This window comes from Rhinolophus ferrumequinum, chromosome 13 (assembly GCF_004115265.2).
Source record: "Rhinolophus ferrumequinum isolate MPI-CBG mRhiFer1 chromosome 13, mRhiFer1_v1.p, whole genome shotgun sequence".
Lineage (NCBI taxonomy): Eukaryota > Metazoa > Chordata > Mammalia > Chiroptera > Rhinolophidae > Rhinolophus > Rhinolophus ferrumequinum.
Window position 1 is genome coordinate 24,732,801 of NC_046296.1, and position 17,189 is coordinate 24,749,989.

Genomic DNA, 17,189 nt, shown 5'->3' on the forward strand with positions numbered 1-17,189 from the left:
TATGACATAGGAAAAGCTTTTTTCCCCCAAGGAGCAGCTACTGTTGATTGACATTTTCTTGCCTGGGTACTTGTCATGCATTTTGAGTGGTTCTCACAACAGTCTTTACTTGTGTGGTTTTAAATCCATTTGAGAGATGAGTAGCCCAAGTTCGAATGGTAAAGTAGCTTACCGAAGGTCCCCCAGCTGAGAAGCACCAGAGCTCGTATTGGTACCTGGGTCTCTGATTGCACCATGGCTTTCTGCTCCCATTGTCAGGAGTAGCCTGACAATTGGCAATAATGATTATTGAATGAATGAATGAATGAATGCTCCAAAAAGAATCGTCTATATTGCTCTCTAATATAAAAATTTGAGATAGTTGTTTGGAGAAGAAGGCCATAGACCAGGAGACACCAAAAAATCTTTCTTATATTCAGTTAATTCCTATTAGTAGTAGTAGTAGTATAAAGAAAAAATATGGTTATTCAATACATCGATATTGAGTAAAATTTCACTCTTCAGCTCTGGATTTGAGAACGGGGGTATGCCACGTGGAGGGGCAGGTTGGGGAGAGGTACCACATTTCCCACAGAAAGTGCTTCCTACAATAGCAGCACGTCTGAATGCGGGAGTCTGTAAGGTGGTGGAGTGCTACACTCAGGATTATTGTGAATAACATGCTGTCTTGTTTTTATCTCTGTAACAATAACTTTGTATAAGAAAAATAGCTGGTTCCATAATCTTTTGTCTTTTGAAAAGGAGGCAGGGAAGAGATCTGTTTTAAACTCTTGACAGGCTCCTCCTCACAGTTCTTTTTTTCCTGTCATTTAGCGGCACATGGATTCTCTCCTTCATTTCGGTCTGGGGCTGGAGGGTCCTGTCAGACCACCCGTCCCCGTCCCCCCTTCTCATTTGGCGCTGCCCTTTGCTTCCATCCCTTACTCCTTCCTTGCAACTTCCAACAATCCACTAAAATAGTGCTTGGGAAGTCTAGGTCCTGGGAGGAGAGGAGGACTGTGTGTCCCTGGCACAGTCTGATTAATCCTATTCATTGTCAAGTACAGCTTTTTAACAAGCTGATTCATTACTGAGAGTAGGTCTCATGCAAATCCCCAGTCTGTATCCTGCGGATTTAATTTCTAACAATTTCCTCATTTCAGCACAACTCCATTGTACCGAGGGTTTTATGATTTCCTTCAAATGTAGAACCTCACCTCACATGTTATTTCAAAACTATGAGGTAAATATTAACAAAATGAAAACCTTAAAAAAATAAGCTAGAAGAACACATAGGTAGATATTTAACTCATCTCTGAAAGAGGAAGGATTGTTCACACATAAAAGTATTGCAAGGAATTACAGAGGAAATCACTGTTAAGTTTCCAAACTTCTGTTTGTGCGATACCACAGACAAAATTAACAGACTAATGCGCAATAAAAGTTTGCTTTGATTGTGATATATAGTTAGTATAAAACTGTGAAAAGTTCAGAAAAATTACAGGAGACCCTGGGACACCCAGTAGAAAAACAGACAACTTAATACTTTAAAACATGCCAAGGTAACTGCTTAAAAGAGAAAAATATAGTATGCTAAACATTAAACAAAGTAGTTAACTCCACAAATTATTAAAGTAATGTAATGAAAACGTAACAATTTTACATTAGTTACTCACAAATTATTAAAGTAATGCAAATGAAACAATAGCATTTTCTCAACTTTTATTATTATCAAATAGAAAAATATTTTTAAATGCTAATATGGCTTTGGCAAGGGGGCATTTTTTCATACACTGCTGTTGGGAATAGAATTTAGTGCTCACTTCCTGGGAAGCAATTTAGATACAGAGAGAGAGAGAGAGAGAGAGAGAGAGAGAGAGAGAGAGAGAGAGAGAGAGCCAAAAAAATGTATACACATTTTAAGAAAGGAAAAAATTCTATTAAAATTGTAATACTCTATATATACTGATGACAAAAGGATGAACACAAGTCACGTTTGACTTCTGCAGTTACAAGAGGTGCTCAAAGCGGTTACCATCAACGTAACTTTAATACAGTTTTTTCCTTTCTTAAAATGTGTATACATTTTTTTTTGGCACCCTCTGTATATATTTTTAAGTTCATCTTTTTTATCCCAAAAATTTCTCTTCAAGAAATTTAAAGATAATCAGATGAAAACACATTTTATGGGCAGTGGTGTTTAAAGTGATGTGAGTTGACACTGTTGATAAGGGAGCCTAGGCGAGTGGTAGTGGTTAAGCCACACGGAAGAGCCATATGACCAGATAGTATCCAGCCTCGGAAAACAGTGTTTGGAAGGAATTATTAATATTATCTGGAGAACACAGCATTGAGTGAAAACAGGATACAGAGCTCTGTACCTACATAACATGATCCCAGTTTTGCCTAAGACACGCATAACAAAAGGACCGAGAGGAACTCCACCGGACTCGCGGTCGTGGTCATTTCTGAGCTGTGGTGTTCCCGGCATGCCTCTTGTCTGCTTGATTCTTTTCTGCATGAAGGTGACCAGCCATTCCAGTTTGCCCAGCACTGCCCTGGTGTTAGCACTGAAAGCCTCCCCGGGACAATTGGTCACTCCAGGGTATGTGTGTGCATATTGAGGTGAGTGTGCAGGGAGGGCCAAAGGTAATGAGTGACAGGTGACAAGCAGATGAGGCCCTGTGTGGGAGTAGAGCAATCGATTTTCTGGTGATGCAATTATTCATCATATGGCTTATTTTAGAAAACATAAGAAAAACAAATATGCAAAAAGTTAACCAGCACTTGCATGTGGCCATTAGTGTTCTAAATGCTTTTCGTCATTCATGTATGCAGTAAGGACTGTTCTTGCATCCTCGTTCACAGAGTCACAGACATTGGGTAATTTGCCCAGGGTCGCGCACAGCTCTCCAAAGAGGCTGGATTGGAACTCAGGCAGTCTGGATCCAGATTCTGGGCTGTTAACCTGCATCTCTTTAGGTCCCCTGCTGCAGCCACTCCTGTGGCTGCCCCTCTTGATGATTTTGTCCTTATCACCCACAGGAGGCCGAGTTGGCCACACTCCACTCACTGCTGCTTCACTCCGAGCCCTGTCACGGCCAGCACGGCCACTGACCTCAAACAGAGGAAACCTCTTCTCCCCAGACAGAGCCTGGGCTGGGGATTTCCATAGCAGAGTTGCTGGCCTCTGGTGATTGAGTTCTTTCAGTTTTGCCACATGATCTTGTGACAGAGGGCTGGGTCCAGGTGCAGCCTTGGTTATTTCTGGAAACACTTCTCCTTTTCCTGTATTTTGCCAAATCTGGCTCATCAGCCATTGTCCACACTGAAGGTGATTTTGGCTTCTCTGCCCAGACCATCAGATATTTCTATAGGTGTTGGAATCTTCCATGAGGGTTCTGGACGGTGCAGATTTCAGGAAGAGTCTGAACACAGGGAGGGGGTAATGTGTGTCGGTATCTCCATTCTGAGCCTTGTTCAGCCAAGACCCCGCGACGGCGTGTTGCTTTGTTAGCAATGGTGCTCTCTGGGCGGTGGATCACAGGTCGTATTTATTCTTTTTTGCTCACCTGCTTTAAACGTGTTTTCAAACTTCCTTTACTTTCCAATTTTTATAAATTATTTCCATTTGTTTTTTCTTGTAATGCAGTTTTTATTCCAACAGAATTTCCAGCTCCTTCAAAATCCATGCATTCATGTTAGAGCAATTCCATTTCTGTACCAAAAAGAAATACCTTCAGCTATTGTCTGAACTTGTACCTTGCTGAGAACTCTGCCAGAATTTCTGGTTAATTGTTTGTTTTGTCACATTAAGTGAACAATGAGAGGGCACTGGCATTCCCCACCCATGAGGTGGAGGCACAAAAGTCTAAATTTCTTTTTAGGTGTGTCTTAGGACAGGCTGGGAATGTGTTATGCTTTTTAAATCTTAGAAATCTGTTGTTTGACAAATAAAAATAAAGTTTTCGGTACTTCTTTATGGGGATGTGATGTTTAAGCTAGAATACCGTTTAAATTTGGACCTTGTGTGTTATGTTTTCAAAGAATCTGTGTGTTTCTTGATCCTCTTCCCAAAATGTTCAAAAGTCGGAGTCACCTTCTCCCTCCCCTTTAACCCACTTTTTTGGGAGGTAAGAGGGAAGTAATGTAGCAAAATTACTCTTTCTCAATTTTAAAATTACGGTGTCTTCAGAATTTTTCATGTTCAAGGGAAAAACTGCTTCCCTGCAAGATATTCCCTTAAAAAAACAAAACAGGCAAATATAACATTGTATGGTTTCTTCTCTGGAAGGGAGATGAGGCATCTGCTGAAGTGAGAACAGGGGAGACTTGCCTGGTGGATCCCGGAGGCTGGGGCAAAGCTGTGAAGTGAAGGGCCTCTCCTTCAGAGGAAAAAGGGTTGGGGTCCTGAGAAGCTAGAGCCCAGGGATTCCTGGAGCCCAGGAGCCCACAGCTACCCCCTCCCCAAGGCCAGCATCCCTCTCTACCTGCTGAACCAGAATCAGCTCTCCCAGGTGATTCACCTACACTGCCTGTGGATACTGGCTAAATTGGTGGCTGTGCAGGAGAGCAGTTGACCTCTAAGCCAAGGAGAATGGGGGGAGGGTGGACTGGGAGGCAGACCGAGAAAGATCATTAAATTAAATAAATAATACAACGTATTCTGAATGTATACTATTATAATATGAAAATTTATAATAATGGTTCGCATGCTCAGGGTTTGGGTTTTGCTTTGGGTACCTAGGAAATTATCAAGAACACAACAGGAAATGTGTGTATCTCTGTGTGTGGGGGGGCAATGGTGGGGTGAAAATGAATTGCTTTCTTCCACCGTTGGTTTGGTCCCTCATCTGCACTGGTAGGGTCTTTGGAGGTGACCGAGGGACTTCAGTCCTGTTGGTAACAGTCCCTAAGAGCACATGGTAAACACCACAGTGAGGAGACCGGATCCTTGCTATATAATTTGGGCTTAAGAAGTCACCAGAAATGGAGTCACAAGCCTGTGGGACTTGTGTCATTTGAACACTGGCTAGGATGGAGTAGGAGCAGGGACCTTAGCTGGGAGGCAGGCAGGGGCTGAGTGGGGCAGCCTGCCCACATGGCGCCTTGGGCTGGTATTACCTCATCCACCCATTCAGCCATTTGTTGGTGACTGATAAAGTCTTTGGCTCTGCCCCTAATGGGAGACACGCGATCCTTACCTTGCGGGCTCAGATTCAGAATTTCATAAGCTCTGGATTCACTCAGGTTGACTTCCCCAGATGCATTGTATTAAAATAAGGGACTGAACACAGCTCATGGGTGAGGCACTGGCCTGGTTCTTTTAGGCCATGTAATGCATGCACTAAACCTGGTCTCGTTGCTAACTAGTGGCTTTTAGATATTTCTCCCCTGCTTTCTTCAGTGTGTACAAATTCCCTTTTACATAAACTTTTAAATACTGGGGGTGCCAAAAAAATGTATACACATGACTTGTGTTCATGTTTTATTATCGGTATATATTGAGTATTACAGTTTTAATACAGTTTTTTTCTTTTCTTAAAATGTGTGTTTTTTTTGGCACCCTCTCTGTGTGTGTAGGTTACAATTGGCATTTTTAGTTAATAATCTAAACCATTAGATCTAAGTTGGAAACAAATAGGCATTCTGTATTGCATAGAGTTCATTACTTTTAACATTTCTGATTTTGTTTAGCCAAATGCTCTAGTATCATTGCCCTGGAGTTTACATGTATGCATTACCTAACCTTTCCAACGTAGGTCCTATTTACTTCAAAAATAATTTTGAAGTATTGAGCATGTTTTGAAATGTTGGTATTATTTTTCACTTACCGGTATCAAAATTGAATATATTTAGCTGTAGCTCTTTGTTAAGTAAACGGAAACCTGGGCGTGCTTACCCTTATTTTGTTCAGAAACTAACTGATCGGGGTTACCAGTTATTAGCGATGAAAATGATAGACCTCTGTTGGAGTTCCTACTGCCTTTGCGGTGCTCATCGCTGGAGAACAGTGACGAGGTGTCTTAAGGAGAAAACACAACCAAGGGCGACACATCTAGACTCAGAAGGAGTGTGTTCTGGTAGCCATTTGGAATTTCCGCCCTCAGGGTTCTGCGACTAAAACTGAGGGACCCACCATCAATTGAGTACCTACCACATACCCCACACCACACAGGCATTTAGCATACGCCCCACAAAATCACCCTTTCACAGTGGGAGGATCCCCTGGCCCCCACCTTGCAGTTTTAGATGTTTATGGTATTCGCCAACTACTTCACAATCAAAGTATTTTTTTGTAACATAAAACCAGCTTCAACTTAAAAAAAAAAAAAAGAAAAGAAAAGAGAAAGCTCCTTAAGAGCCATATATGGGAAATGTTTGCTGGGTGACGCGTGGCAGGGAAAGCGGGTCTCTGAAGTGAACATTGTAAAAGATGCTTTTATGCCCGGGACTTCTGAAACAATTGAGTGCCCTAAACATACAGAATGACTGTTGAAGAGCCAAAGCCTGAAATGTCCTTTTTTAGACAGGCAGCCAGAGCCTGTTACTTGATTTCTCTTCCTCTCAAAAATGTGAACCATACTGTAGGATGGAGATGATGTATTTTTGACGAGTTCATGATTACATTTAAGTCCTTCCTAGGTTAGCAGCACTGTTCTGGGCCTTGGGTAATCAGAGTTGACCTTACGTTCTGAAGAGGCAGCTACACAATAAGCAGGAAAACGAGTAAATAAGAAAAGTACAGACTGTCCCCAAAGCCAGGAGAGATGTGATGGAGAAGACCTGATCCAGCCTATACCTAGCGCGTACCGGCGCAGGAAATGTTAGCTGTCACTGCTGCTGTTATCGTTGTTGAATGGTCTGTGGCAGGAGGAAGAGCCCTTGACTAACTTCAGTGAAAAGCTAATATCGAGGGCACAGAAAGTTAATGCCTGTGCTTCCTGATATAATATCGTCTCCCCTCCCCCTCCCCCCCCCCCCCCCCCCCCCCCGCCTCACCGGCTCCCATGAGCACAATCAGGTTGACAATTGCTGGAAAAATCAACTGTGCCTGCATGTTGAGGAAGCTATTTGGGATTTCCAATGTTTTTCTTCCTCTTAAAGAATAATAAAGCAGGTCCCCATGTAGGGGGTAGTGGTGACCATCGTTTATCTCTTCTGCTTCCTGCCTCACTCTGCTTCTTTGCTCAAAAGGAACTTCAAGAGAAACGGGATCTCAGTGAAAGGTTCTGGGTAAGAAAACCCAAGGTTCTTGTGTTTATCCTACTGGTCAGTGGCCGTGATAGGGAATTAATGGAAACATTGACCACCATCTTCCTCTCTGGGTTCTGCCCCCCCCCCCGCCCCCCACCCCCGTGTCAGATAGAATGAAGTGAAAGAAGGTGGTGAGATTGCTGCCATTGTGCCAGCTGGGCCACCTCTGAAGGCACTGCCAAAGTCAACATGTGCAGCCTTTGTGTCTGGCCAGTGGGTTTCATAATGGCAGTTAAGGGCAGTTCCTGTTGAGACGCTGTCAAACTCATTGTGTATTCAGTCACCGCAGGACCTGGACTTCTCTTCTGTAAAAGCAAGATCTTCAGGGGATTTTTAATTTCGCCTTTAACCAGTCACTTGGCAGGTCATAGGAGGCTTTGTAAGGGGTATGGCAGGTGAGGAGCAGTATTCCTAGTGGCCATTCAGTAGAAACTTATAGCAGACCTAAAGTGTTCCAAGTTTTGTTCGGGAAAGGTAGGGGAGGGCACAAAATGACTAAGCAACGGACCTGGCGCCCTGGGACTCTTGGTCTGCATAAGGTATGGAGGAGAGACAGGTAAATAAAGAACCACACTATAAATCAGAAGCTGAGAGCTAAGGGGAAGAGGCATCTGAATGGTTCTTGTGAGAGGCTGGAAGCCGACTTCCTTGTCTTGAAGTCTTGTCTTTGAGGGGTAGCGTGAATTTCAGTGAGGGTGAGAAGTGAGTAGGGTTCTCAGTCGTGGTGGCACCTCCTGCCTTCTGGGGTCAGTCTGAGGGAGGCGTAGGGAAGGGGCCTGCCTCACATATGTGCACCCGGTGCGGTCATGGAGGGCCTCATGCTTAGAAGGACCCCACGCTTGGTTTAAGGCTCAGCTGTTGCCATCTTGAAATTCTTAATTTTTGAACAGAGAGCCTCATCGATTATTTTCATCTTGCACTGGGTGCTGCAAATCATGTCGTGCTGCTGCACGTGGAGGTGGGGCTGCAAAGGTGGGTTGTGCCAGATTGGGAAGAGCTCTGTCTGTCAAACTGGAAAACATCTGGCTTTCTTCTAGAAGCCGTGGCGGAGCCATGGAGGGTATGGTGGCAGGGGTATAGAAGGAAAACCGGACAGGCTAGTGAGACCAGGGAGACTGGCATCCCATGGAGGGAGGCTAAGCAAATCATGCTGGGGAACAGACGTTGCAGATACCAAGAGCTACACTTGACACACCTGGTGGAGATGGGCTGGCTTTGGGCACTGGGGACAAAGGCGGACAGGATGGTTGGAGATGGCTGAGGTTTCTAGCTGGGCTGGAGATTCCCCTCAGAAACAGAAATGCGGGAGAAAGGAATACCCAAACCAGTGGCAGCGAGGCAGATGTTTTGCATGAGTGGGGCGAGACCCTTTCCAAAAAGACCAGGAAATCTCTGGTGGGACAGCTTGTGGAAACATGCACTGCAGCTGCTCAGCTGCTGCAAATGACCTGCAGATCAAGGTTTTTGTCAGTATCAAGAGCTTCACTAGAACAAATATTCATCCAAAAATAAACTTCCCGTTCTTCCTGTTTTTATAACTTGCCTATTTCCTCTGAGTTTGAGGCTGGTCCCCAGTTCCGTGGGTTATTAATCTTCAGAGGATGAAGACCTCTGTAGAAGTATTTCCTGTACATGTTTATCTACCCAGCCCTAAATTATTTTCTCCAAATGATAAGAGAGCTTTTCCATACTGATGTGTCAGACTTTTCCTTTGAGAGATTTCAGTTAAGCACCCCAGCAAGTAAGTCTAACCCAGACAGACTTATCCCAGAACAATGGGAAACTCAGGTAAAGGTGGGGAGTGGTCTGTGGTGCGTTTTGATGGGTACTCAGCCACCTCCTCCAGGTTAAAAGTGGCTTCCCCTTTCTGGCCAGAGTCCTCGGGAGATAAAGTGACAGCTGCAGAGAGCCCTATTTGAGATTTTAAACGCCCTTCTGAATAGCCACAGGGGAATAATAGCTCCAGAAATGAGTCTGCCCTTTTGAAGACTTGAAAATACCCCTCATTGGACCATTATTTGTTCTTACCGCATCTTCCAACTATAAACAGGGCCCGTCTTGCCTCTTCCTGTCCCAGACGAGGGAATAGATTTGATGCTTATGACTGTGCACAAAGAGAAAGGGGAAAGCCATGTTGACGCTTGGGCCAAGTTCAGACCCGACAGACAAATAGAGAAGCTTGGTTAAGTGGGTGAGGGCGTTCTACGCCCAGTCGTCCATCTGCCCCTGGGAGACTTGCTTGGGTCTCCTCCGGTTTGTGCTTACAAATCCCAAGCTAGCATGCTGGTGGGTTATTTTTTTAAATGTGAGCCTTCTGGTATGACTTGCAGAGAGGCCGTGGGGACTGGCTGCGTGGGTGGCGGCTTGTGCCGCAGCGGAACTTGGAGGAAAGCCAGCTGCCTTTTACTGAGGCCTTCTGAGGTGGGGCTGGGATGTCATATTTTGCACAAGGCACCACACCTCCCCCTTGGCGACTCAGGTGACTGGATTAGGAATTACGGCGCCGGACCCTGCCTGACTGCTGCTCTAGACCCACACTGTCCAATACAGCCACTAGCCTCCTGGGCTGCTGTGCACTTAAAAATGAGGGGCTCCTGTGAGCTGAGATGTGCTGTGAAGGTACAGTACATGTCAGGTTTTGAAGCCTTCGTACAAAGAAAATGAATGTAGAATATCTCGTTAGTAATGCTTGCATTTTGATGACTTGTTGACACGAAAATATTTTAAATATAGTAAGTTGTATCAGCTATAGTCTAATCAGTTTTGCCTGGTTTTTATTAACTTTTTTAATGTGACTACTAAAAATATTAGGGCCTATGCACATTATGGGACTTACGTTACATTTCTGTAGGACACAGCTGCTAGTCTATACTGTGAGGTCTGCTGCCAGTTGTAGCTTTGAAGCAAATCCACTCCCAGAGGCCGGGAGGGTGTGGAAGGCTCCTCTCCCAGGCGTCCTGGTTGTAGGGTGAACAAGCCCTGACTGAAGACTGCCTAGGGCAAGGGGTGGGACAGCCGACTTCTAGGCAGAGTTAATAACTTAATAAGCTACAGCAGGAATTTTAAAACATCCTTTCAAAATCACCCCTCCTGGCTTAATTTTTTTTCTTAGCCTGCTTTGCAGACCAGCCTCCTTCCTGGAAGCCTTTTTGTCAAATTCAGAATTCTTCTCTTCTGCCAGGCGTGGTGTTGTCCAGAGGGGCTTGTTGTTTTATTTTCCTGTGTAGATCGTTCGTTCTTCTGCCCCCAGGTCAGGCTGCAGTAGCTGCCGGCCCAGGAACTACCCAGATAGGCCTGGGAAGATACTATTTCAGGCCAGGCCTGTCCACTTGCCCTCCCCCAACCCCCTTGGAGTGGTTACTCAAGTGTAAATACATCTTGGGAAAACACGAGGTGGCTGTGAAACTTAGGAAGCTCCTGCTCGGAGAAGTACAAAACTACAGAACCGCAATCCACCTCCTGATGTTGGAGTGATGTTTGAGGCAAAAGGGGGGTTATTGGTGTTTGAAAGCCCCAAACAATTCCCTGGTGCAAGGAGTTTCACGTTGACTTCAGAGGTCCAGGAAGAACCTGTTGGATTGTTTAGTTATTCTTTGCCAGAGGATTTTACCTGGTGAAATCTCTCCTCTTTGGCAGCTATGCTGGGGTGGGGGTGGGAGTTCTGTCATCAGTGACAGAGCAACCGTGCCCCCGCGCACGTGGTTCCTTTGACACTGTGTCCACACTGTTTTCTGTGGCATATAGAACCTTTGTTGGAATCATAGCCACAGAGAACCAGCATTTATTAAGTGCTTGCTCTGTGCAATGTGCTTTATTACATGTATAGTTCATTGGCATCCCAAACTCCAAGAAACCCTAGAGCAGATGCCATTGTTTTTCTATTTTGCAGATGGAGAAACTGCAGTTTAGAAAGATGAACTCATCGCTAGAAATCCATGGGGCAGGGAGTGCAACTTGGGCTGTGTGACTCCAGAGCCTCATGTGTAAGCACAGGGTGTCACCCTGCGCTGCCCAGACCAGCCCATGTATGCATTGTTCCATTCTACACAAGCATGTTTGTTATCGACTCGTCTGCTGGTGCAGGCTGGGACATGACACCCAGGGAGGGTTCAATTCTGGGCTGCTGAACCGGCCAAGCTGAGAGCTGAGAACTGTGTGCACCTCTGAGCTCTGCTGGGAAGACACCCTCTCACGTGGCTCCTAAAGTGCCGTGTGCTGCAGAACCTTCTCCCCACGTGGCTGTCTGTCCAGGAATGTCTCTTCCATTTGCCTCTCCCGGGTGCCCTGCAGCTGTTGTGTTGGTGTAGGTAGGGCACCTCTAGAGCTGGCCAGCTACCCTGGTGAAGTTTGGAAATGAGCAGAAGGGGTGAAGAGCTATATGCTCCGGAGTCAGAATGTTCTTTTGGTTCTACCTCTTGCAGGTTGAGTTCTTCGTTCTCTGGACTGTACAATGGGGATACTCATAGTACCTGTCGCAGAGAACTGCTGTGAGAATTAAAAAGGACACATAAAGGCGTAGCGTACTTGGCACGTCAGGTGAATGTCAGCTGACATTTCATTATGATTATCATTAATGCCATTTAATGCTGCACGATGGATTATAGTCATAGACAACATGTACCAGAAGATAGGATCATGTGACCTGAGTTTGTTGTTTTTAAGGCAAACATATCAGAACATATCCCTTTGTATCTGAATATGTACCTTTGTACTTGAGTGTTGTATCTTTCAAAGCGACGACCTCACCTCAGGAGGCTCCCTGCACACTTGATCTGCCAACCATTTGGTTGAAACATTTTCAGAAGCCTTTTTGGAACTCTTTAGAAGAAAACAAGATGGTGACATGAAGTATTTAAATTGTGAAGGTAGGTTTTAAGTTTGGAAATGGCCTTAAGTTCCTTAGAGCTAAGTGTGGTGAATAAGTCAAGAATAAACCTTGGTGAAGGACCCACTCTTTAAGTTAAATATTGGTGCTTAACTGAGAAGTAAGGATTGATTGGTTTTTATTTTATTTTGATGGCTGGCTCATTTATTGTAAGACTAGGCCTGAAGGCAGTTCCAGAAGAAGGGTGCCAAGCAGCTTTTGACTTGGGAAAGCATCTTTGGAGCTCTAGTAGTCTCCCAGGACAAAAGCTTTAGAGGCCGGGCTTTCGAATGAGTGGGCAGTATTGACAAAGACCTGTAAGGTTCTGTTTTTGAAGTAACAAGGAGTCGTATTTGCACCTACTATATTAAGTAACACCGGCAGCTTGAGCTGGTTTTGTGTTTGGGGTTTGTGTAGCTGCCGATGCGGATAAAGGTTTTATGCATCCAAGAAGTAGAGGCCAAAACCTGGCTTTGGACTAGGTTGACTTGCATCCCAGGTCTGTCTGTGCCTTGTGATGTACAGAATTTAAATCCGAAAGCCTGAGTGTGTCAAGGGAGGGGCCTTAGGTCGTGTCCTCAGCCAAGACTTGCACGCTGGGCATGTGAGAAGCACTCCTCCTTCCATGTGGACTGCTGAGTACAACAGTCAGCTGGGGTTCACCGGGGGTGGAGGGAAAGATGCATGTCCCCATGGGAAATGGTGAAAGCAAGTTCACGGATTTTGGATCTTCAGGCTCTTGATGACTAATAGGTTCACCCACGAAGGCTGGGCCGTCAAGCAACCTTTGGATTATTTTGTGCAGGTGGAAATGAGAGGTGCCATGTTCAGTATATCGTAATGTTTATCTTGGAGGGCATGGCTGTGGAAAGAGCATGGGGCTTTGGACTTTGGTTGAACGCTAGTTCTGCCCTCTAGTGCCGGGTTGACTATGGTGTCGTCATAACTAGAGGATTGCCTGGACCTCGTTCCTCTTGTTCTTTAAAATGGGAACACAGTTACGCTTCAGGGTTGTTGTGAGGGAGAGTCAGAGGAGTTACACAGAAGGAGGACTTCAACAGATTTAAACCCTTCACCTCTCCAAGGCCCTGTGAATGACACCCAAATTAACCCCATTGCCACAAGCAAGTGGCACAGTCCCACGGTTGTACACCAGCGTAGGCCACCTGCTGCAGGAAAACTTCCCTGGTCCCTTTGTGAGGTGAGGCTTGCACTGCTACGGGGATGATTGCCAGTCGCTCTCTGCTTTGAAGAATGCCAGCTGTTAGGACTCCAACACTCAGCAGCTCTGACAAAGCTGCCTGAGACCCTTCAGGCCCGTAAAACAGGAGGTTTTCAGTAGCCAACATAGGCCGGTCTCAGCAAGGTACATGTTGGCACTTAATGTGCAGGTGGGTGACACGGAACAATCAATGGAGTGCTTGATACGAATGCGATCCTAATAGTGCTAACAGGTCATCTCCCATCTGGAGTGAACATAGGCTTCTGGTTTTAATCTACTTGCCAGGCCCCTAGTTTTCACTACAGCTCTAGTGTCATCCTTGATCACACTGGTAAGTCAGGGAAGCTTGGCCTTGACCCATCTTGGGGGCCCTGGAGAGACAGATAGTTAGGGCAAGGGGGTTACAGGCATGAGCAGAGGACATCCAGCTGCCACCTACCACTGGCTTTTTCCTGAACCACTCTGTTGGGTTCCTGCAGCACTGCTTGCTATACATTAGAATTACTGGAGAACTTTGAAAAATCCAGAAATTCAGGCTGTACCCCAAACAAATCGGGCACCAATCTAAAAACCCTCCCTCCCTCCCAAGTGATTCCAACGTGCAGCCAAGTTTGAGAACCAGTGTCTTAGTTGACAGATGAAAAATTTTCTGATGCAGTTACTTACTGAGTTGACTTGCTTTTGTGTGGTCACTAACTCTTGTCATCTTCTGGTCAGCTGGGCCAAGGTATCACGCCGAACTGGCCGTTCTGGTCAGTAGTGAGTTCTCAGTGGCATATGCCTATTACAGCAGTCTGTTTTCTTACCATGAAACCTTTTGAACTTCACAAATGTAAAGAGAATAGAATACTGGACCCCATGTACTTATCAGCGAGCAGTCATTCATGTTTTCTCTGCCCCACCACACATACTTTTTATTGGCAAGGGAAGGTAGGCTGTAGTATTTTAAAGCAATCCCAGCCATCATTTCATCCATAAATACTTCAATATGCATCTCTAAGAGTTAAGGACTTAAAAAAGAATAATCACAATACCATTGTCACACCTAAGAAAATTAACAGTAATTCCTTAATCTCATCTAATACCAAATCCATGTTCAGTTTTCTTTGATTTGTCTCAAAAATGCTTTTGTACATTTGGTTTGTTCCAATTAGGGTCCAACAAGTATAATTCATTTTTAATACTTTGGCTTTAACGCCAGTGTAATTAAGCCATCATTGCACGCACACACGTACACGGCTGACAAGAGATGCAAATGTTCAGCTGGTATTTACAGGATGGTCTCCTCTCCTTACCTTCCTTGGTCCTTCTGGTGGGATCTTGACCTGTCATGGAGAAAATGTTCTCTAAGGCCCCAGCCACAACACCTCTGTGCTGCTCTGCTTCTGCCTGAAGGCATGTTCCCTTTGGTAAACTTAGAATAGAACCTTCAGGATGCTTGTGGAAAGAATATGAGTCAGCTCCATGGACAGCTTAGAATTTCCTGCTCCTTTGCTGGAGGCGGAGGCTAGGAAGAACTGGAAGGGCCTGTTGGGCTCCTCCCGGGGCTCTGCTGAGGGGTCCTGCTTTGCCAGATACCTCTGGGAATTCGCTTGGGACTTGTGCTCTGACAGAGGGACCAGCCAACAGCAGCTCAGCCCATTTCCCTGGGGGTGCAGATGGCCCTGTGGGTGTCACCTCCAGCCGGATCCCTGGGTTTAGGTCCAGATAATGACCAGGGAAGGCGAGGGTTACTTTCTGCCCTATGAGGTAGCACCAGACACCTCACTGTCACCATTTTGGCACAGTGTCCTTCCTCTATGAGACAGAATGCTGTCAGAATTCCTTAAAGGGGTAGATGCCTGGATGGGTGAATGCGGGGGTAAGGCTTTGGGGAGGTGAGCAGGAGGAAGGTAAGCATGGAGAATGAGTAACCTAATAATTGAACTCGTCTCACTCCTTTAACAAATAACGAGTGCTTACGACATATGCATCACACCAAATCAAAGTCTCATTTTTTCCCCCAGAACCATATTTTTTGCTTTAGAAGGGCTTTGTCTTGATTTTAGATAGGATTTGTAGTTGCAAGGGTTTTTTCCTTCTTTTTCCGTATACTGGTCTGGTAATTACATAGCAGTAAACAAGCATCTTAATATATAAAGGCAACTCTGATAGGTAAAGTTGATCACAGGATTGTTTTCAATAGCAAAAGTTTCAGAAAAACCTAAATGTTCATTAATAAGGGACTGGTGAGATAAATCATGCTATATTCTTATAGTGGAATATTGTATACATGAAAAAGGGAATGAATAAGTTGTCTGTTCCAATGTGGAAAGATCTCTGAGGGGGGAAAAGCAAGGTCCAGAGCATGTGAATAATATACTGCCATTTTTTGTGAGAAAGGGTGAGAGGAGAATGCATATTTATATTTGCATAAACCCTGGAAGGATACACACAAAACTTTCCAAAGGTCGTTATGATTGGCGTGTTGATTGGGAGAAGGAGCAGGGCAGATGGGATGTGGTGGGAGTCTACCGTTTTATATTTTGGTTATGAATCATGAATATATTACCTGTGCAGAACAATTCACTAAATTAAAAAGAATAAATGCATCCACACCTACATTGTGCAGATAAACTGGTGACCTATTATGCCCCCGTTAATCTGTTTTACTCTTCTGACCACCGCTTAACTGCACTTAAACACTGCAGAATCTGTTCGGAGATGGACCAGTGAAGCTATGACCAGCCCGTGGAATGTGTGCCATATTCTTCCCATGATGCCTTGCTCAGCAGCAGATTATAAATATTTGGTTCTATTCTGAAGTCCACGGGCTTTTTTCCTTTCTCACCCTGAAATATAAGCCGAGCTGACAACGTCTGAAGGGGACAGGGGAGGCAGGCTGCCTTCAGCACGGTTAGCTGCTGCCTTCTGAGGAGGTGGCATGATGGGAGGAGCTGCGGTGGGGGGCATGGCGTCCCTTCTTCCCATTCTAGTCTTTCTGTGTAGTCTTTTGCTTATCTGTCGGCATCCTGTGAGCCATATTGTCCGTGTGTTTGTATTTATTTCCAGCTTCTACTGAGTGGTAGCAAAATCCCTTTGAGCTGAACTGGTCCCACCCTGGGAGCTTGGAATGTTCTAATGTTAAGACTTGCTCTGCACATTCTTAGTATCGGGGACAGTTCCTCCAGGGCTCACAGGAAACAAATGAAATCCAAGGAACAATTTTCTCCCTCTTGAATGGAGAAAGAGGGGCGAGAGAATCTTAGGGGAGACTTGAAACAAAGAGCATGTGGGAGTGAACCTTGTTTAAAAGTATTCTGAAAGGTGAAATTCAAGGGCACTCAGCACCTATTCTTGGCTCTGCCACAAATGTACCTTTTATATTTTATTCGTTTGTGCATTTGGAGGTTACTCTTTGGGTTTTAGTGTATAAAATAGATGGACCCCCCTTCATTCATTGTCTGTTCCTCCCACTGTTCCCTCTGAACCATCTGATACTTAGTTTTTTTGTTCGTTTTTTTTTAAGCATTCTTTTTTTTTAATTGGACAATATTGGGGAACAGTGTACTTCTCCAGGGTCCATCATCTAGTTGTAGAGGGCACAGCTCAGCTCCAAGTCCAGTCGCCGTTTTCAATCTTTAGTTACAAGGGGCGCAGCCCACCATCCCATGGAGGGAATTGAACCAGCGACCCTGTTGTTAAGAGCTTGCTCTCTAACCAGCTGAGCCATCCGGCCGCCCTTCTGGCAGCCCAGCGGCAGCTCGTTGTCTTCAATCTAGTTGTGGAGGGCGCAGCTCACTGGCCCATGTGGGAATTGAACCGGCAACCCTGTCATTCAGAACTCACGTTCTAACCAACTGAGCCATCCGGCCGCCCTGATACTTA

General features: G+C 45.2%; 1 protein-coding gene across 3 annotated transcripts in view; it reads left to right on the top strand.

The window, feature by feature from the left end:
- SPRED2 (sprouty related EVH1 domain containing 2) overlaps positions 1-17,189 on the top strand; it is a 106,377-nt gene that overhangs the window by 32,000 nt on the left and 57,188 nt on the right. Inside the window, exon 1 of one of the 3 annotated variants that reach the window (XM_033124768.1) lies at positions 11,976-12,101. The exons of the other annotated variants lie outside the window; for them this stretch is intronic. The gene's annotated coding sequence lies outside the window, so the exon portion shown is untranslated. Of the gene's footprint in view, positions 1-11,975; positions 12,102-17,189 lie in introns of those variants that run through there. 3 annotated transcript variants of the gene reach the window in all.